The sequence below is a fragment of the Oncorhynchus mykiss genome, chromosome 32 (assembly GCF_013265735.2).
Source record: "Oncorhynchus mykiss isolate Arlee chromosome 32, USDA_OmykA_1.1, whole genome shotgun sequence".
NCBI lineage: Eukaryota > Metazoa > Chordata > Actinopteri > Salmoniformes > Salmonidae > Oncorhynchus > Oncorhynchus mykiss.
The window spans coordinates 10,491,120-10,498,672 of NC_050572.1; positions in this window are offsets into that span (position 1 = coordinate 10,491,120).

Consider the following 7,553-nt stretch of genomic DNA (forward strand, 5'->3'; position numbering starts at 1 on the left):
TGTCCACTACACCAAAGACGTGTAAATACCATTTCCAAGTACATGAACACACTCTGTAAAAAACACTTAGTGAGGGAATATAGTTCTGAATAACGAGTTCATGATAAGGGCTCTTAGTGTAAATATTGTAGTTAGATAAAACAGGCTTGTTGTTAATACTGTAACAAGTGATGGGTGATAGCCTATCACCAGGCATTGGTTGTGTCATCTACATTATGATTAATAACTGTAATGAGACAGTCGTAATATCAGAATTAAAGAGACAGAGCACAGGAGGTTGGTGGCACCTTAATTGGGGAGGACGGGCTTTTGTTGTAATGACTGGAGTGGAATCAGTGGAATTGTATGAAACACATCTAACACAGGGGTGTGTATTTGATGCAGTGGTGGGAAAAGTATTCAATTAAACAACTTTTGTAAAAGTAAAGATACCTTAATAGGAAATAACTCAAGTAAAAGTGAAAGTCACCCAGTAAAATACTACTTGAGTAAAAGTCTAAAAGTATTTGGTTTTAAAAGTAAAATGTAATTGCTAAAATATACTTAAGTATCAAAAGTAGAAGTATAAACCATTTCAAATTCCTCATATTAAGCAAACCAGACTGCATAATTTTATATATATTTTTTTTTATTGACGGGTAGCCAGGGACACACTCCAACACTCATACATACAGATGAAGCATTTGTGTTTAGTGAGCCTGCCAGGCCAGAGGCTTAAATACTTTACATCACTGGTTTGATGCCATTCCATTTGGTCTGTTCCAGACATTGTTATGAGCTTTCCTTCCACTTAGAGGAAGGAAGGAAGGAAGGAAGGAAGGAAGGAAGGAAGGAAGGAAGGAAGGAAAGAAAGATGCATCTCTAAAATGTTGGAACAGAGTTGTATCTTATATAAACTGCCACGCCTTAAGTCTCTGTCTCTGTCTGTCTCTGGCGCTCTCTTTCTGTCTGTCTGTCTGTCTGTCTGTCTCTGACTGTCTCTTTCTGTCTGTCTCTGTCTGTCTGTCTGTCTGTCTCTGTCTCTGTCTGTCTCTGTCTGTCCACTACTCCAAAGACGTGTAAATACCATTTCCAAGTACATGAACACACTCTGTAAAAAACACTTAGTGAGGGAATATAGTTCTGAATAATGAGTTCATGATAAGGGCTCTTAGTGTAAATATGATGGATGGGTGATAGCCTATCACCAGGCATTGGTTGTGTCATCTACATTATGATTAATAACTGTAATGAGACAGTAAGTAATATCAGAATTAAAGGGATAGAGCACAGCGGAGAAATAAGGTTCTCTTTTAAAATTCTATTGAGGTTTATGATGTCATGTTTTAACAAAAAATGTATTGTAATAAAGTCATGTGGCCAAAGCTGACACTGACTTGTGTGAGTGTGTGGGTTAATGGGTGGGTGTGGGTATGTGGGTGTGTGGGTTAGTGGGTAGGTGTGTGGGGGTGGGTGCGTGTGAGCAGAGTGGCATAGTGTATTATGAGGTAAAACTCTGGGCCTGAACTTAATAAAACAGCGACACCATAAACTACACATCCATCTACTGTACAACACTGCCATCTACTGTACAACACTGCCATCTACTGTACAACACTGCCATCTACTGTACAACGCTGCCATCTACTGTACAACACTGCCATCTACTGTACAACACTGCCATCTACTGTACAACACTGCCATCTACTGTACAACGCTGCCATCTACTGTACAACGCTGCCATCTACTGTACAACACTGCCATCTACTGTACAACACTGCCATCTACTGTACAATGCTGCCATCTACTGTACAACACTGCCATCTACTGTACAACACTGCCATCTACTGTACAACCCTGCCATCTACTGTACAACCCTGCCATCTACTGTACAACGCTGCCATCTACTGTACAACCCTGCCATCTACTGTACAACACTGCCATCTACTGTACAACCCTGCCATCTACTGTACAACACTGCCATCTACTGTACAACACTGCCATCTACTGTACAACACTGCCATATACTGTGTATGTGCTTGTGTTACTATGCTCATGGGGTACCTGAAATCCCCACAAGGAACATTCTCCCTCATGGGGACATTTCCCAGGTCCACACGAGAACAAAGGCTATTCTTAGGGGTTATGATTACAATTAGAGTTAGGGTTTAGATTTAGGGGTTAGGGTTTAGTTTAGGGTTAGGGTTTAGATTAGGGTTAGGGTTAGGGTTAGGGTTTAGTTTAGGGTTAGGGTTTAGTTTAGGGTTAGGGTTTAGTTTAGGGGTTAGGGTTTAGTTTAGGGTTAGGGTTTAGTTTAGGGTTAGGGTTTAGTTTAGGGTTAGGGTTTAGTTTAGGGTTAGGGGTTAGGGTTTAGTTTAGGGTTAGGGTTTAGTTTAGGGTTAGGGTTTAGTTTAGGGTTAGGGGTTAGGGTTTAGTTTAGGGTTAGGGTTTAGTTTAGGGTTAGGGTTTAGTTTAGGGTTAGGGTTTAGTTTAGGGTTAGGGTTTAGTTTAGGGTTAGGGTTTAGATTAGGGTTAGGGGTTAGGGTTTAGATTAGGGTTAGGGTTTAGTTTAGGGTTAGGGTTTAGATTAGGGTTAGGGTTTAGTTTAGGGTTAGGGTTTAGATTAGGGTTAGGGTTTAGATTTAGGGGTTAGGGTTTAGTTTAGGGTTAGGGGTTAGGGTTAGGGGTTAGGGTTAGGGGTTAAGGAAAATAGGATTTTGAATGGAAATCAATTTTAGGTAATAATAATACCAATAATACAAAACGTGTGTGTCTGTGTTTTATTTAATGTTTAATCCCCTCCAAACTCAACTAACTCCTCCCAGTCTGGTCTAGATAGTACAGCAGGGGTTAGAGGTTAGACAAGGAAGTGTACAGCAGGGGTTAGAGGTTAGACAAGGAAGTGTACAGCAGGGGTTAGAGGTTAGACAAGGAAGTGTACAGCAGGGGTTAGAGGTTAGACAAGGAAGTGTACAGCAGGGGTTAGAGGTTAGACAAGGAAGTGTACAGCAGGGGTTAGAGGTTAGACAAGGAAGTGTACAGCAGGGGTTAGAGGTTAGACAAGGAAGTGTACAGCAAGTGTTAGAGGTTAGACAAGGAAGTGTACAGCAGGGGTTAGAGGTTAGACAAGGAAGTGTACAGCAGGGGTTAGAGGTTAGACAAGGAAGTGTACAGCAGGGGTTAGAGGTTAGACAAGGAAGTGTACAGCAGGGGTTAGAGGTTAGACAAGGAAGTGTACAGCAGGGGTTAGAGGTTAGACAAGGAAATGGTTGAGGTCTTGTCATGTGTTATTACGAGGTCATAGTCAAGCTTCGTCTCACTGTCATTTCCTCCGTCTGTGGTTTCGGTAAAGAAGACAATGGAATACCCGTGTTCACTCAGAGGTTTATGTGAAAATGAAAAGATTGTGGTCAACACCACTGCTTTTGTCCAACACGTGATCCCACGGTCTGTCTGTCTCTAAAATACACTCTATCCTTCCTCCTCAAATTTGTTTGTTGTTTGTTTGTCTGCCTGTTGGTTTCTCTGTTGTCTCTTCTCAGGATTCTGGATTGTAAGAAAAGGTTAAAAGGTCATGGCTTCATCTCACTGTCATTTCATCTGTCCGTGGTTGTGGTCCTGTACAGAAGAGAAAGGATACCCGTGTTCATTCTGCGTCATTTGATTGACAGAACAAAGTTCCCAACCACTGTCTTTCTCCCGCCTTCTAGAAGAATATAAGAGAACTTATGCACGGGAATTAAGTGACATTTCTGTTGTAAATCAATGAGCATGCGATGAGGCTAGACCTATCATATTCTTGTACAGTGCCTTGCGAAAGTATTCGGCCCCCTTGAACTTTGCGACCCTTTGCCACATTTCAGGCTTCAAACATAAAGATATAAAATTGTATTTTTTTGTGAAGAATCAAGAGCAAGTGGGACACAATCATGAAGTGGAACGACATTTATTGGATATTTCAAACTTTTTTAACAAATCAAAAACTGAAAAATTGGGCTTGCAAAATTATTCAGCCCCCTTAAGTTAATACTTTGTAGCGCCACCTTTTGCTGCGATTACAGCTGTAAGTCGCTTGGGGTATGTCTCTATCAGTTTTGCACATCGAGAGACTGAAATTTTTTCCCATTCCTCCTTGCAAAACAGCTCGAGCTCAGTGAGGTTGGATGGAGAGCATTTGTGAACAGCAGTTTTCAGTTCTGTCCACAGATTCTCGATTGGATTCAGGTCTGGACTTTGACTTGGCCATTCTAACACCTGGATATGTTTATTTTTGAACCATTCCATTGTAGATTTTGCTTTATGTTTTGGATCATTGTCTTGTTGGAAGACAAAACCTCCGTCCCAGTCTCAGGTCTTTTGCAGACTCCATCAGGTTTTCTTCCAGAATGGTCCTGTATTTGGCTCCATCCATCTTCCCATCAATTTTAACCATCTTCCCTGTCCCTGCTGAAGAAAAGCAGGCCCAAACCATGATGCTGCCACCACCATGTTTGACAGTGGGAATGGTGTGTTCAGGGTGATGAGCTGTGTTGCTTTTACGCCAAACATAACGTTTTGCATTGTTGCCAAAAAGTTCAATTTTGGTTTCATCTGACCAGAGCACCTTCTTCAACATGTTTGGTGTGTCTCCCAGGTGGCTTGTGGCAAACTTTAAACAACACTTTTTATGGATATCTTTAAGAAATGGCTTTCTTCTTGCCACTCTTCCACAAAGGCCAGATTTGTGCAATATACGACTGATCCCACCTCAGCTGTAGATCTCTGCAGTTCATCCAGAGTGATCATGGGCCTCTTGGCTGCATCTCTGACCAGTCTTCTCCTTGTATGAGCTGAAAGTTTAGAGGGACGGCCAGGTCTTGGTAGATTTGCAGTGGTCTGATACTCCTTCCATTTCAATATTATCGCTTGCACAGTGCTCCTTGGGATGTTTAAAGCTTGGGAATTTTTTTTGTATCCAAATCCGGCTTTAAACTTCTTCACAACAGTATCTCGGACCTGCCTGGTGTGTTCCTTGTTCTTCATGATGCTCTCTGCACTTTTAACGGACCTCTGAGACTATCACAGTGCAGGTGCATTTATACGGAGACTTGATTACACACAGGTGGATTGTATTTATCATCATTAGTCATTTAGGTCAACATTGGATCATTCAGAGATCCTCACTGAACTTCTGGAGAGAGTTTGCTGCACTGAAAGTAAAGGGGCTGAATAATTTTGCACGCCCAATTTTTCAGTTTTTGATTTGTTAAAAAAGTTTGAAATATCCAATAAATGTCGTTCCACTTCATGATTGTGTCCCACTTGTTGTTGATTCTTCACAAAAAAATACAGTTTTATATCTTTATGTTTGAAGCCTGAAATGTGGCAAAAGGTCGCAAAGTTCAAGGGGGCCGAATACTTTCGCAAGGCACTGTATATGAGGCTAGACCTATCATATTCTATAGTACGTTGTATATGAGGCTACACCTATCATATTCTTGTATATGAGGCTACACCTATCATATTCTACAGTATGTTGTATATGAGGCTAGACCTATCATATTCTACGGTATGTTGTATATGAGGCTAGACCTATCATATTCTACGGTATGTTGTATATGAGGCTAGACCTATCATATTCTACGGTATGTTGTATATGAGGCTAGACCTATCATATTCTACGGTATGTTGTATATGAGGCTAGACCTATCATATTCTACGGCATGTTGTATATGAGGCTAGACCTATCATATTCTACGGTATGTTGTATATGAGGCTAGACCTATCATATTCTACAGTATGTTGTATATGAGGCTAGACCTATCATATTCTACGGTATGTTGTATATGAGGCTAGACCTATCATATTCTATAGTACGTTGTATATGAGGCTAGACCTATCATATTCTACGGTATGTTGTATATGAGGCTAGACCTATCATATTCTACAGCATGTTGTATATGAGGCTACACCTATCATATTCTTGTATATGAGGCTACACCTATCATATTCTACAGTATGTTGTATATGAGGCTAGACCTATCATATTCTACGGTATGTTGTATATGAGGCTAGACCTATCATATTCTACGGTGTGTTGTATATGAGGCTAGACCTATCATATTCTACGGTATGTTGTATATGAGGCTAGACCTATCATATTCTACGGTATGTTGTATATGAGGCTAGACCTATCATATTCTACGGTACGTTGTATATGAGGCTAGACCTATCATATTCTACGGTATGTTGTATATGAGGCTAGACCTATCATATTCTACGGTATGTTGTATATGAGGCTAGACCTATCATATTCTACGGTACGTTGTATATGAGGCTAGACCTATCATATTCTACGGTATGTTGTATATGAGGCTAGACCTATCATATTCTACGGTATGTTGTATATGAGGCTAGACCTATCATATTCTACGGTATGTTGTATATGAGGCTAGACCTATCATATTCTACGGTACGTTGTATATGAGGCTAGACCTATCATATTCTACGGTACGTTGTATATGAGGCTAGACCTATCATATTCTACGGTATGTTGTATATGAGGCTAGACCTATCATATTCTATAGTACGTTGTATATGAGGCTACACCTATCATATTCTTGTATATGAGGCTACACCTATCATATTATTGTATATGAGGCTAGACCTATCATATTCTTGTATATGAGGCTAGACCTATCATATTCTTGTATATGAGGCTAGACCTATCATATTCTACAGTATGTTGTACATGAGGCTACATCCGGCGCTGACAGAGATGGCCGCCTCGCTTCGCGTTCCTAGGAAACTATGCAGTGTTTTGTTTATTTACGTGTTATTTCTTACATTACTACCCCAGGTCATCTTAGGTTTCATCACATACAGTCGAGAAGAACTACTGAATATAAGATCAGCGTCAACTCACCATCAGTACGACCAAGAATATGTTTTTCGCGACGCGGATCCTGTGTTCTGCCTTACAAACAGGACAACGGAGTGGATCCTATGCAGCGACCCAAAAAAACGACTCCGAAAGAGAGGGAAACAAGGCGGTCTTCTGGTCAGACTCCGGAGACGGACACACCGTGCACCACTCCCTAGCATTCTTCTTGCCAATGTCCAGTCTCTTGACAACAAGGTTGATGAAATCCGAGCAAGGGTAGCATTCCAGAGGGACATCAGAGACTGTAACGTCCTTTGCTTCACTGAAACATGGCTCACTGGAGAGACTATCCGAAGCGGTGCAGCCAACGGGTTTCTCCACGCATCGCGCTGACAGAAACAAACATCTTTCTGGTAAGAAGAGGGGCGGGGGCGTATGCCTCATGGCCAGCGTGACATGGTGTGATTAAAGAAACATACAGGAACTCAAATCCTTCTGTTCACCTGATTTAGAATTCCTCACAATCAAATGTAGACCGCATTATCTACCAAGAGAATTCTCTTCGATTATAATCACAGCCGTATATATCCCCCCCCCAAGCAGACACATCGATGGCTCTGAACGAACTTTATTTAACTCTCTGCAAACTGGAAACGATTTATCCGGAGGCTGCATTCATTGTAGCTGGGGATTTTAACAAGGCTAATCTGAA